Genomic DNA, 11,029 nt, shown 5'->3' with positions numbered 1-11,029 from the left:
TTTTACCTATTCTGGTCTATGGATTTTGTTTCTCCAATTTGGGAGGCAAGAACCCAGAAAGAAAAAAATTGATGGTGAGCTGGCTGGTGTCCCTGGCAACCCTGAAAGTCACGATCCACCATTAAAAGCCGCGACATTTCTCAGCCACTGAGGCCTGCAACCTGAGCCCCCTCACCAGCGAGTGAGGAAAACGGTTTCATCTGTACATAAGCCCTTTTCTCTTGCTCTGGGCGCTCATGAGTGTGGACAAGTTTCTAGACCATGAAGAATTATCCGGGACAAGTCCCGGAGCGTAGAGGGCAAACGCCTGTGAGTGTTCCACAGGCTGCTGCCTGAGTCAAAGAGTGCTGACACGACTGTTCCCTTCCCGCTTTGGACCATGGAAACCTGGTAGGATCCCCGTCACTGAGAGGCTGTTAGATGCAGAATCTCAGGCTCACCAGACCTACTGAGTCAGGATGCGCAATTTTAACAAGCTCTGCAGATTATTCCACTCCAGAGCTGCTCGCAGGTCGGCCTCCTGCTGTTTGCTCTTTTTGGACCCTTGCCCAGAGCTGCCTCACCCATCACTTCCTCCAAGAGCCTGAGCAAATGTGCCTGCACCTTCCCGGTTTCCTGCTGGTGAGTCTGCTTCCCTTTGATTTTCATCTGAGAAAAAGCGGTCTATCCTCCACCAACGAGCCTTTGACTTCACTGTACACACTTTTAAGATGACCACAGAGAACAAACAGCAGGTGCTGAAAAAGTGGAAAAAGGTCCACAGGACTCAGGAATTGGTCATCTAACAGTAATTCCCACTAACATGGTGTCAGGGCCTGGCTACCAGATGAAACAGCAGGTTCTTATCCTCATTCAAAGATGGGGAAACCAAGGCTCAGAAAGGGTCCGTAACTTGTCTACATTCAGAGCTGTAAAGTGGCACTTGAACACAGGAAGTATGACTGGAGATGGGACACCTGACACTCCTGCGGCGGGTAGTGAGGGTGATTCCTAGGACTCCACTGACTGACCAGCTGGGCCTCTCAGGGGCAGCAGGAGTAGGTGAAGGGGCAGCCCTCCTGTTTAGGGCTGGTGTGGCTACTTCCAAGTTATTATGGTAAAACTTCATTTATTTCTAAGATTATTTGTGAAAGTTACTTGTTTTCTATTCTCCATTGTCCTCTTGTAACTATTAGCTCTGATTTTTATTTGAATTTTATCATTTTAAGAGGATAAGGTAGACTTTCTTCGGAGGGAACCATGAGTGTCATGGTCAGGGTAGGAAGTGACCCCTGGAAGCTCATGTGTGAGACTATGCAGGAATAGCCAGAGGGAAATGATGAGATTATCAGCTGTGACCCTATCAATGAACTCGCTGAATGGTTAACCCACTGAATGGATTAATGCTTTGACTGGGCTAACGGGGTGGTAATTGCAGGTGGGGTGAGACTGGGGGAGGGGGCCGCTGGGGGTGTGCCTTTGGGGTTTGCACTTTGTCCCTGGAGTGTCTCTGCTTTCTGGCTGCCCTGGGAGTTGAGCAGCTTTTCTCTGCCACTCCCTCCACCATGATGCTAAAACCCAGGTTTTGAGATCAAACTCCATGCACTGCTTCTGTGGGCAGGGCGTCTGCACAAGTTGCAGCCTCTGCAGCCGGGAAGTAGGCGGCCCTGAGTGGTGGGCCATGCCCTCCAGGGCTGCCAGGAACCCAGCAGCTCACCGGGTTTCCTCTCCTCTCTGGGTTCTTATCTCCTGAGCTCCTCATGAGTGAGGGTAAGAGCAGGCTTGATGGCAGCATAGGAACAGGACAGGACGCTTGCAGTGTAGGGGACCTGACAGAAGGTTTTCGGCGTGCGCTGGTTAGAGGTTTAGACAGCACTTGGTCACTGCTATTGGTCCAAACCCATGCTAATTAGCTTTTGAAAAGTGCTAATGCTGTCGGTTCAAAATCATGCTAATCAGGGTTTGGAAAAGTAATACGAGGCCCGTTTGGGTTTGCCTTACTCCCCCGCCCCCACCTTTGGGAAGCAGGGGGTTGAAGTCATTGAATTGTGCATGTTCTGTGAGGTGCCTGGGGCACAGAGTGCGCTCCTCCTGCAGCGAGCATCCCCACTGTGAGCAGGCTGGGCTGCCACGGGTGCCTGGTGACGCCTCAGGCCTCCGTCACCGTCACCGTGGCAGCTGGTGCCTGCTGCCTGTGCTTCGGCCCGCTGAGCACTCTTTGCTGCTTCTCAGCAGGGACCAGCAGGCTGGCTGCACGGCTCGGCTCAGTGGCTGGAGAGCCGTGTTAATGCTCCACCTCCCCTTGGGCCCAGAGCAATTGGAGTATGCTGACCACGGACTGAACCTCTGAAACCATGAGCCATTAGGCTTTTCTTCCTCTAAGCTGTACTTGCCAGGTATTTTGGTCACAGTGATGGAAAGGAACATATAGGGATAGGTACAGGGGCCACCACAACAGATTCTTGCAATGGCCTGAGAGACGGTGCTGAACCCTCAACACTGATACTTGGAACTCAATACCCTAAACTCTTCCTGAGGGAACACAAGATGAGCAGATGCCAAGTGCTCAAGCAGAACAGCAGCGATGGCTCCACAGCTCTGCCAGGTCTCTGGCCGCCTCCCAGCTTCGGCGGTCAGAGCTGATGGCGGAGCAGTCAGGTCAGGGCATTGGGACTCCACCTACCTGATGCAGACCGATCAGGCTCCGTGTGCCCTAAGCAGCCCAGGTTCTTGGCAGAAACACCTGTGACTGGAAATAACCCTGCTTCCTTCCTCCTAGGGAAAAGAGCCTGACCCACTTCAACCTTGATCGCTGGGCTGCTCCAGGGTTATCACAGAGGTTAGAGACTAAGAGATCCTCCCCATGGCTCCAGCCATAAGCAACTTTTGAAAAAGTTTCTCACTCGTGGAATGAGAAGCAAGAAAGCTTCCTACCCAGAGAACCCGTCTCCCTGGAGAGCAGGCGAAGTTTTCCACAGCACCACACCCTTCCTGCTGGTTCTGGCCACTCACCTCCCTCATCCTGGGCTGAGGCTCTGTTTGCCCTCGATGGTACTGTCCCAATTTGTTTTTTATTTCAAACCCTGGTTTCTCAAAATGTCCTAGACCTGACGGATAAAAGGGAGACACTTTTAGTATCCTTTGAGATCCTTCTCTAGCAAACCAAAAGACCAGAGTTCTACAGCACAGAAAGCAGGACCAGCAAGGACTTTGTTTTGCCGCCTCTGCCCTGGTTCCCCTACACGGCTGCTGGGCCTCATCAGCCACAGACAGCCCATCCCTGTCACTAAGGACGGTCAGTGACATGAGCGCACCCATCCCTACAGCACTTCTGCAGGGAGTCCTTGGGACACTGGGAGCAACCTTCCTCCTTGTGCCAGAAAGACATTGGTTTGAGGTTCTTAGTTTCTTTCTTCTGACAGACACTAAACCTCTCTTTCTGTGAGATCCTGGTCCTCCTCTGTAGGCGAAGGCTGAGCATATAGCTTTTCCCAGATTAAAAGAAGAAACAAGAGGCTGAGGCACATAAACGCAAACTCTAATCAGCCCCCTTCCTTCCCAGGAGGACCCAACTCTGCCCAGGGATGTGGTGTGCCTTCTCCATGTCCCCGAGACCTAGCAGACAGTGACCTCAAGCCTAGTCCCTCCTCACCTGAGCCCGCAGAGCATGGCAGGCTAACAAGGACACCAGACTGGCGGGGCTGGGGGCACATGCTCAGAGGAATGTCTCCTCCCTCCTGCCTCAGGTGTGAGCAAAGAAACATGTCGCCCTAGCCCAACCACCAGGAAGCCAGCTTCGGGTGGAAGCTTAAACTCAATGGCAAAGAGGAAGCTGCAAAGAAGGTATTGATGATACGCTTAAGCTGTTGGAACAGCTGATCATTGCAGACTGTTCCACATTTTGTAGGCTAATAAATTTCCTTATTGTTTTTACCAGTTTATGGGGGATTTTATATTCAAAGAACCTCATCCCACGTCGATCTTCTCCACCCCAGAAAATCCCACCAGTTTCATTAGTTATTCAGGTCAGGCACCTAAAAATCATATTTGCTTTTCCTCCACTCCCTCCAAAATTTAATAAGTCACAAGCCTACTTGCTCTACTTCAGAATGTATTCACAGCCTGGGCTGCATCACCTTCTCTCTCCGTGGAGTTGATGCCACTGTCTCACATAAAATCCGCAAAGCTCCTGACTGTGCCCCCTTGCCCCTTGCCTCCCTGTGCACTGCTCTCCAGGAAAGTCAGGATGACCGGGAGAAGCAGGCCAAGGCACTCCCCTGCTCGAAATGTTCCAGGGTTTCCAGCTTCAAGAAGCACACATTCCTCGTTGGCTTTCCAACGGTAAAGACTGCATCGCTGTAACCAAGACCTCAAAATGCAGTGCCTTGTAGACGGGAGTCCACCCTCCCTCACAGAGCAGTCTACCCTGAGCAGACAGCTCCCGAAAGGCGCCTGGGCACCAGGCTCCTCCTGTCATGTTGCCCCACCGCCTCTGCTGCGGGCGCCCTGTCTGCACTGGGATGGCTGGTCACTCGGGGGAGGGAGGGAGGTGAAGCTAAAGACAAGCAACCCCCTTCACCAGGTGAGGTGGGTTCGGCACACCCCTCACGCCACGTTCCTTTGGCAGTGACTAGCACGTGGCTGCACCCCACCCCAAAGGAGGCTGGGAAATTTAGTGTCTGGCTATGGTCCAGATAAAAGCATTTGCCAAGGAAGAAAAGGAGGACAGATTCTGGAAGTCTGCCCTCTTCCTGTAGCACTCATGGCTTACAGCATCTTGTCCCTCAGTTCCCCAGAGCCCCTCCTCCCCTTCCTAGTGCGCTAACAAAGGCTCCATCCACTGTGCCGTTTAGCACTGTGAGCCGCCATTCTCGCTATGCTGGTCAGTCTCCTCTTTATAGCAAGAGGAAAAAATGTAAGTTTCTTGAAATGACAGACACATTTGCAATGATGAAGAGCCACTTCCCAGTTCCAAAGACTCTCCTCTGAAGCACCGCAAGTGTGACAAGAGCCGGGCATGTCTGAGTAGAGGTAGCCTTCGAAACCACCATGGCCCGCAGGGAATGGCTTCAGTGGGCTCATTAGGAGAATCCACCTTTGTGTAAATGAAATCAGAAGAGTCACCATGGGAAACAAGCCCTCTCCACGCTCCCACATGGAGACACCTTGGTGTGGAGTTCACTTCTCTTGGGGGATCTCTCTTAGCAAATGCACTCTTTCCACCAGAATTTGCCACTCTGGATTTGTTAAAACCTGTCCATTATTTGGTTTGAATTCCTGGGTCAAGTGCTGGGATGGAAAGGAAGTGTGCTGCCATGGGTGATCATAGATCCGGTGACGGTGAGGCTGAGGTGTGGTTGCTTGGAAGCAATCGTTGATTTTTTTTTAAATTTAAAATTCCCATCATCTATTTGAAAATCCACATAAATGAATGTAAACACACACACATATCAGTGTGTATCATGTGTACGTGTGTGTGTGTGTGTTTCCTAGTAGGCACAGTCCTGTTCTCCCCTGAACCATACCGCATACATATAAAGAGATTAAAGGGACGTGCACCAAGGGACAAATAAGTCCCCAGTGCAGGGCTTCCAGCCACCATGTCAGAGAATGTGGCACTGGTCTGAAGCTGAGAGGCAAACAGGACTCTGCCCTCCACACCAAGGAAGCACGAGGTGCTGGCCATACCGAGAACAGGAAACGGTAGGGGGCACGGGACCATGAAGGAGCGTGGGTGCATGAGCCCCGCCTGCACGCGGGGACGTGGCGCAGCGAACCTCGCAGCTCACAAAGCTGGTGACTCTCCTGTTTCTACAGAAAAGGTTAGAAGGTGCAGGGGCGTCTTGGCCATTCTGAGCTGCTATGACAAACCTGTCATGGACTCAGTGGCTTAAGCAACATACATTCATTTCTTTCAATCCTGGAATCTGGGAAGCACAAGATCAAGGTGTCTGAACAGTCAGTTCCTGGTGAGGGACCTCTTCCAGATGGACGCTCGTGTGGCAGGGATGCTCAAGTGACCCGCCCTCTCCTGTCTCCACCCTCATGGCTCCATTACCTCCCAGAGGCCCACCCATAAGGTAAGCCTTAGTTACCTAGAAGATCTACCTACTGAGGTGACCCTGGTTACCTCCTGGTTTCACCTCCCACTGGTCTCCCTCTCCCCAAGAACCATAGTCATGACATTGGGGGTTAGGATCCCAACATGAGTTCAGGGGAGACAGAAACATTTCCTTCATAGCAATAGAGAAGGAAACATCCCCTCTTCCTGCCCAGCATCAAGTATTTTTCTTAAAATCACCTAGAACCTCTGGCAACAAAATAGCAGCTGAATAATTAAGAGACAACACTGGAGGTAGGAGAGAGGAAAAGAGGGCATCAGAATCTCTGGAAAGAGACAAAAGGTCCTAACTAAGACAGTGACGTAGAGATGAGCTTCTGAATTCAGAACGAGCCAAGTAGCCAGGAAGAGAGCAGGGGTGTGCAGTCTTCTTTGCGGTTCGTCCCTGAACTGCAGAGGAAAGTCTCCCTGAAACCCCACCTGGGCACACGCTGTCTGAGGCGTTTGGCAACAGAAGGCAGCCAGAAGGGCTGGTCCTCCAGGAATCTGTGACTACAGGAAAGTCACTCTGGATGCAGCCCTGTGCTTTTCTACCCTACCTACCTTTTCTTCTGTTGATGGTGGCGGAGCTCCCCAGCGGCACACGCCAGCCTACTGGTCTGTCGAGAAGTGGCAGTGGAGTGGTGAGTGGTGGCCCAGGTGGGTTGGGCAAGCACAGCCAAAGCCCACCGTGCAGGCGGGCTGCCCGGGCCCAGGCCCACGGCCGAGGCCAGCCGAAGAGGGCAGTCCTGGCCAGGCCTGGGCGCGGTTCTGACCCCTGCTGCAGAATCCTGCTCGGCTGGGCCCCACCCCACAAGCTTCCTGACCCGCCACCAGACAATGGAGGTGGGGCAGACCTGAAGGCGAGTGGGGGCGCAAAATTAACCAACAGCGTGAACATGTTAATAGTTTGTGATTAGCACGAGTTTGGAGCAATACCAGTGAACCAAGTGCTGTATAAATCCCTAAACCACCACACCTGGGTGGAGAAAGCCTCCTGGGGGGTTCTCTCTTGTGGGGCAATAGTTCCATTCCTGTTCTTTAACAAATTCTACTGATATTCCCACCACTTGGTCTGTGGAATCTGTTCTTCAAATTCACAAGATTAAAAGGTGCTAGCCTCAGGGACCGGCTGCCACCGCAGAGGCACAGCCCACCATTAAGAGCCCAGTGCTTCTGGTTGCGGAGCTCCATGCCTTATGCAGCCTCACCTGCAGGCAAAAGGAGAGAATCAAGTTTCTTCTCTGAACTTAAGTTTTAGTAACACTTCTTTCCTGTGGAGAAATGTTTCTGTTCCACTGTGTTAGTCAGTTTTCCATCATTATCCCAACAATATCTGGGAAGATTAAAAAGAGGTGGTTTATTCAGGCTCACAGTTTGGAAATTCCAGTCCCTGAGCAACTGGCCTGATGGTTTTGGACGTGTGGCAAGGCACATGTCACTGCAGGAGCCTGTGACCGGGCAAAGCCACTTCATGAACCTGGAAGCAAAGAGCTACTGGAAGCTCCAGGGTCCTACAGCTCCCTTCAAGGACACAGTTATCTAGGTGACACACACGGCTCGCTGACTGCCAAGCGCACAGCCAGCTTACTGCTCTCTGCTGAGAAGCCGTAGTGCCGCGGAGCGGCGGGCCAAATGTGTTGGAGCTTTGGGCCGCGTGGTGCCCGCCATATAGGCAACGGCAGGCCTGAGCGAGCTACCAAGGTGTGCCACTGCCACCCACAGCAGCACGGCCAGCACGTGGGGAGGCCAGCTGCAGAAGCATCTCCATGTAGCACCGCAGCCCACTCAGCACTTGAGCCGCCTGCTTCTGACCTGCAGATTTGAATGGAAGCTGGGACTTCAGCACTGGCCCATAGCATTGGTATGTGTCCGAGCACTAACTGGCATTAATTTGGACCAATAGCAATGAAACAAGTGCTGTACAAACCCTAGACGAGCGCACTGGGGGGAAAACCTGTTACGGGTCTCCTCTTGTGCTGCAATAGTGCTGTTCCTGGTCTTCAATAAATCCTACTGTTAAACCCACTCATCCTGCTCAGTGGATTGCATTCTTCAAATTCAAGAGACAAGAGCCCCAGAGAAGCAGAAGTTGAGAAGAGCGGCTGGGCTCTGCTACAGCACTGGGCGGCACTCCCCACCATCAGGAGTCTCGACCCTTCTCAGCCACAGACCTGCAGCCTGTGCGGACCCCACCTGCCGGCAGAAGTAGTGAATGGGGTTTCATCTCAGAACTCCAGTTTCAGGAGGATTTCTTACAAGATTGTCCCCACAAAGTTCCAGAGCCTCCCAGGTGCACCACCCGAGGACCAAGCCTTAAACGCATGGACTTTTGGGGAACACTTATTCAAACTAGAGCACAACCTGCCTGCCCACAGTTACCACCCAGTTAGTCCATTCACACTAGGAGGGACTGACAGGTGACAGCTCCCACAGTCCAGCCATTTCACTTTGAGTACCCCGCACTAACGCAGGAGCTTCAAGCCTTAGCACTGTCTCTCTGGTCAAATATGAGCACAGGGCTCAATGTGGGTCAGTCACAGTTCTTCTCTGGGATTCTTCTCATGAGTAAATCCCTTTGCCTGTCTGATCAAATAGCTGGGAAACTTGACTCATGTGACTGCTAATGGCTATATTCCTCCCTTGTACAGAAAGACTATCCTCCTTGGGAAAAATAGGAATGTAAAGGGACAAGTCGACATGGGTGATGGACAGACAGAGCATCAAGACTGTCCTCAGCCTCTGCAGCCTTCTTCATTCCAGGGCCACTCCAAGATCTTCAGGGTCTTCATTCCCTCCTGGGTTGGTTGGTTGGTTTCCTTGAGTTACTCTGAGTTGGCTTTCTGTCATTTACAACCAAAGAGTTTTGACTGATGCAGTTGCCAAAGAAAAGGCTGGAAGGGAAGAGGAAAGTCAGGCTCTGGTCTGAACCATGGCCCGAGGCAGAGGGCGGGGAGCAGGTGTTAGTGTTACTCTGCATGAACCCTGCTCAGCGAACAAAGGGATTTTCTTGTCTTTTCCTTTTTCATTTGCTAAGGATGGAACCCAGGACATTGTGCGTGCTAAGAAAGTGCTCTACCATGGGGCCACACACCCCAACCCAAACAAAGGCTTTTCTTTTCTTTTCTTTTAAACCATAGGTTGAAACCAGGTGTACTTAACCCATGATCCACATCCTCAGCCCTTTTTATTTTTTATTTTGAGACAGGGTCTCACGAAAGTTGCTTAGGGCCTTGCTAAGTTGCTGGCTGGCTTTGAACTCTAGGTCCTCCTACCTCAGCCTCCAGAGTCACTGGGATGATGGGTGTGCACCATTGTGCCCGACAACAAAGGGCTTTCCTAAGAACAGTGCTAGACAGAAGTTGGCATATATACCCTTCGGACTTCGTTCTAGTGAGGCCCCACCTGTCAAGAGGGGAAAAATCCAGGAAGAATACATTGGTGGCAGGCTACTGCACAGATATGTAACAAAATATAAAAGGACATCTCCAAGGAGCAAGGATTGGTAAAGAATAAAGTGCTTTAACATGAGGCTGTGTCTCCGCGTTTGATTCTTGGAGACAGTGAGAACAAGAGAGACATGTTCATCTTTTACAGCCCAAGGCCAGAGAACGGGCCGTCTAGGAGCTCTGTACACTTGGACCACATCACTTCGCCTCACTGTGAGTCTGCAGGAGAGTCCTGAGCTGATTTAGAAGGCGGGCAGATGCTAGGGCTTTCTTCACGTGGACCTGCAGAAGTCCGCCCAGAAAAACTCAAAAAACACGCAGAATACACCCCTCCCACGTAAAGACCTTCTAGTGCACTTACTTTGATTTTCCAGAAGTTAATTTTTATACAGTTCCCAGGAACACGACTCTTCGGTAGCCCTAGGCACAAGGGCCTCTTGCCAGTCCTTGGGTCCCAGCAAGTTGGCCCCAGGCGCTGCCGCGGGCTCTGGCCACTAGATGGCGTGTCAGGCTCACTGGCTCACCGGGACCTTAGCCGCCTCTGCACCTCCCGCCATGTTTGGTGAGTCATCTCAGGCCACCTGATAAACATTCAGGAAATGCTTAAATCCAATTCAGCAGAAGATGTAGCTTCCACCTAAATGGTGTGATGAGTATTATTAGAATGTCTCTGCCAAGATTTTCCAGGAGAATCTTAAACCAGCCTACATATTTCTTAAATTGAAAGTATATAAAAATTTGGATTAGCAGTAGTCAAAGTGTGGGGAAATAAATTAATTCATCTTGCCTAATCCTGTTCCCTCCTGTGAGTCTACTCTTTCCTTCCTTCTTGAATGGAATCTAAATCCATAATTTCTTAGGTTTCTCTTACCAGTTAACCCCTAAAATAGTTTTATGTCTGTAATTAAAATAGTCCTTCTCTTACAGAGATCAGGTTCTGAATAGCACGCAAAGGTGAAACTTCCTGCCATCTCCTATCTGGGGTTCAGTCTAGAAGTTTGCTTTAGAGAGCAGAACATGTGCCTTCCGGACCTCCCCGCCAGCACTTCTACTACTTCTTCACTCACTCATTCCTCTTGGACCCTCCAGATTGCTGGCTATATGTGGAACTGTTTTGAAGAAGGCAATACATAAAAATCAGGAAAGGTCTTTCCTGACACCAAACATGAATTCACAATCAAAAAATAAAATATACATAACGATAAGAGAAACCATGAGTGAGAGTAGAAGTAACAAACACCAAAATTAAATCCATGAAGACTATCAACATTTGAATTACTGCATCTGAAATTTTAATTTTAAATTACTTAGAATTTTAATAGAGTTTAAGAAATAACAGGATATTGCATATACATAAGGTCCATGACATTGTCAACAAGGACCAAGATTTGAAAAAGTGTTAAGTGGAACTTCTTGAAATAAAAAAAAGTACTAAAATTGAAAGGATGAATAGAGCCAGCTGAAGAGAAAATTAGTGAATTACAAGATAAACTTGAATAAA

The sequence above is a fragment of the Sciurus carolinensis genome, chromosome 12, assembly GCF_902686445.1.
Source record: "Sciurus carolinensis chromosome 12, mSciCar1.2, whole genome shotgun sequence".
NCBI lineage: Eukaryota > Metazoa > Chordata > Mammalia > Rodentia > Sciuridae > Sciurus > Sciurus carolinensis.
Note: the sequence above shows the minus strand (reverse complement) of the source record.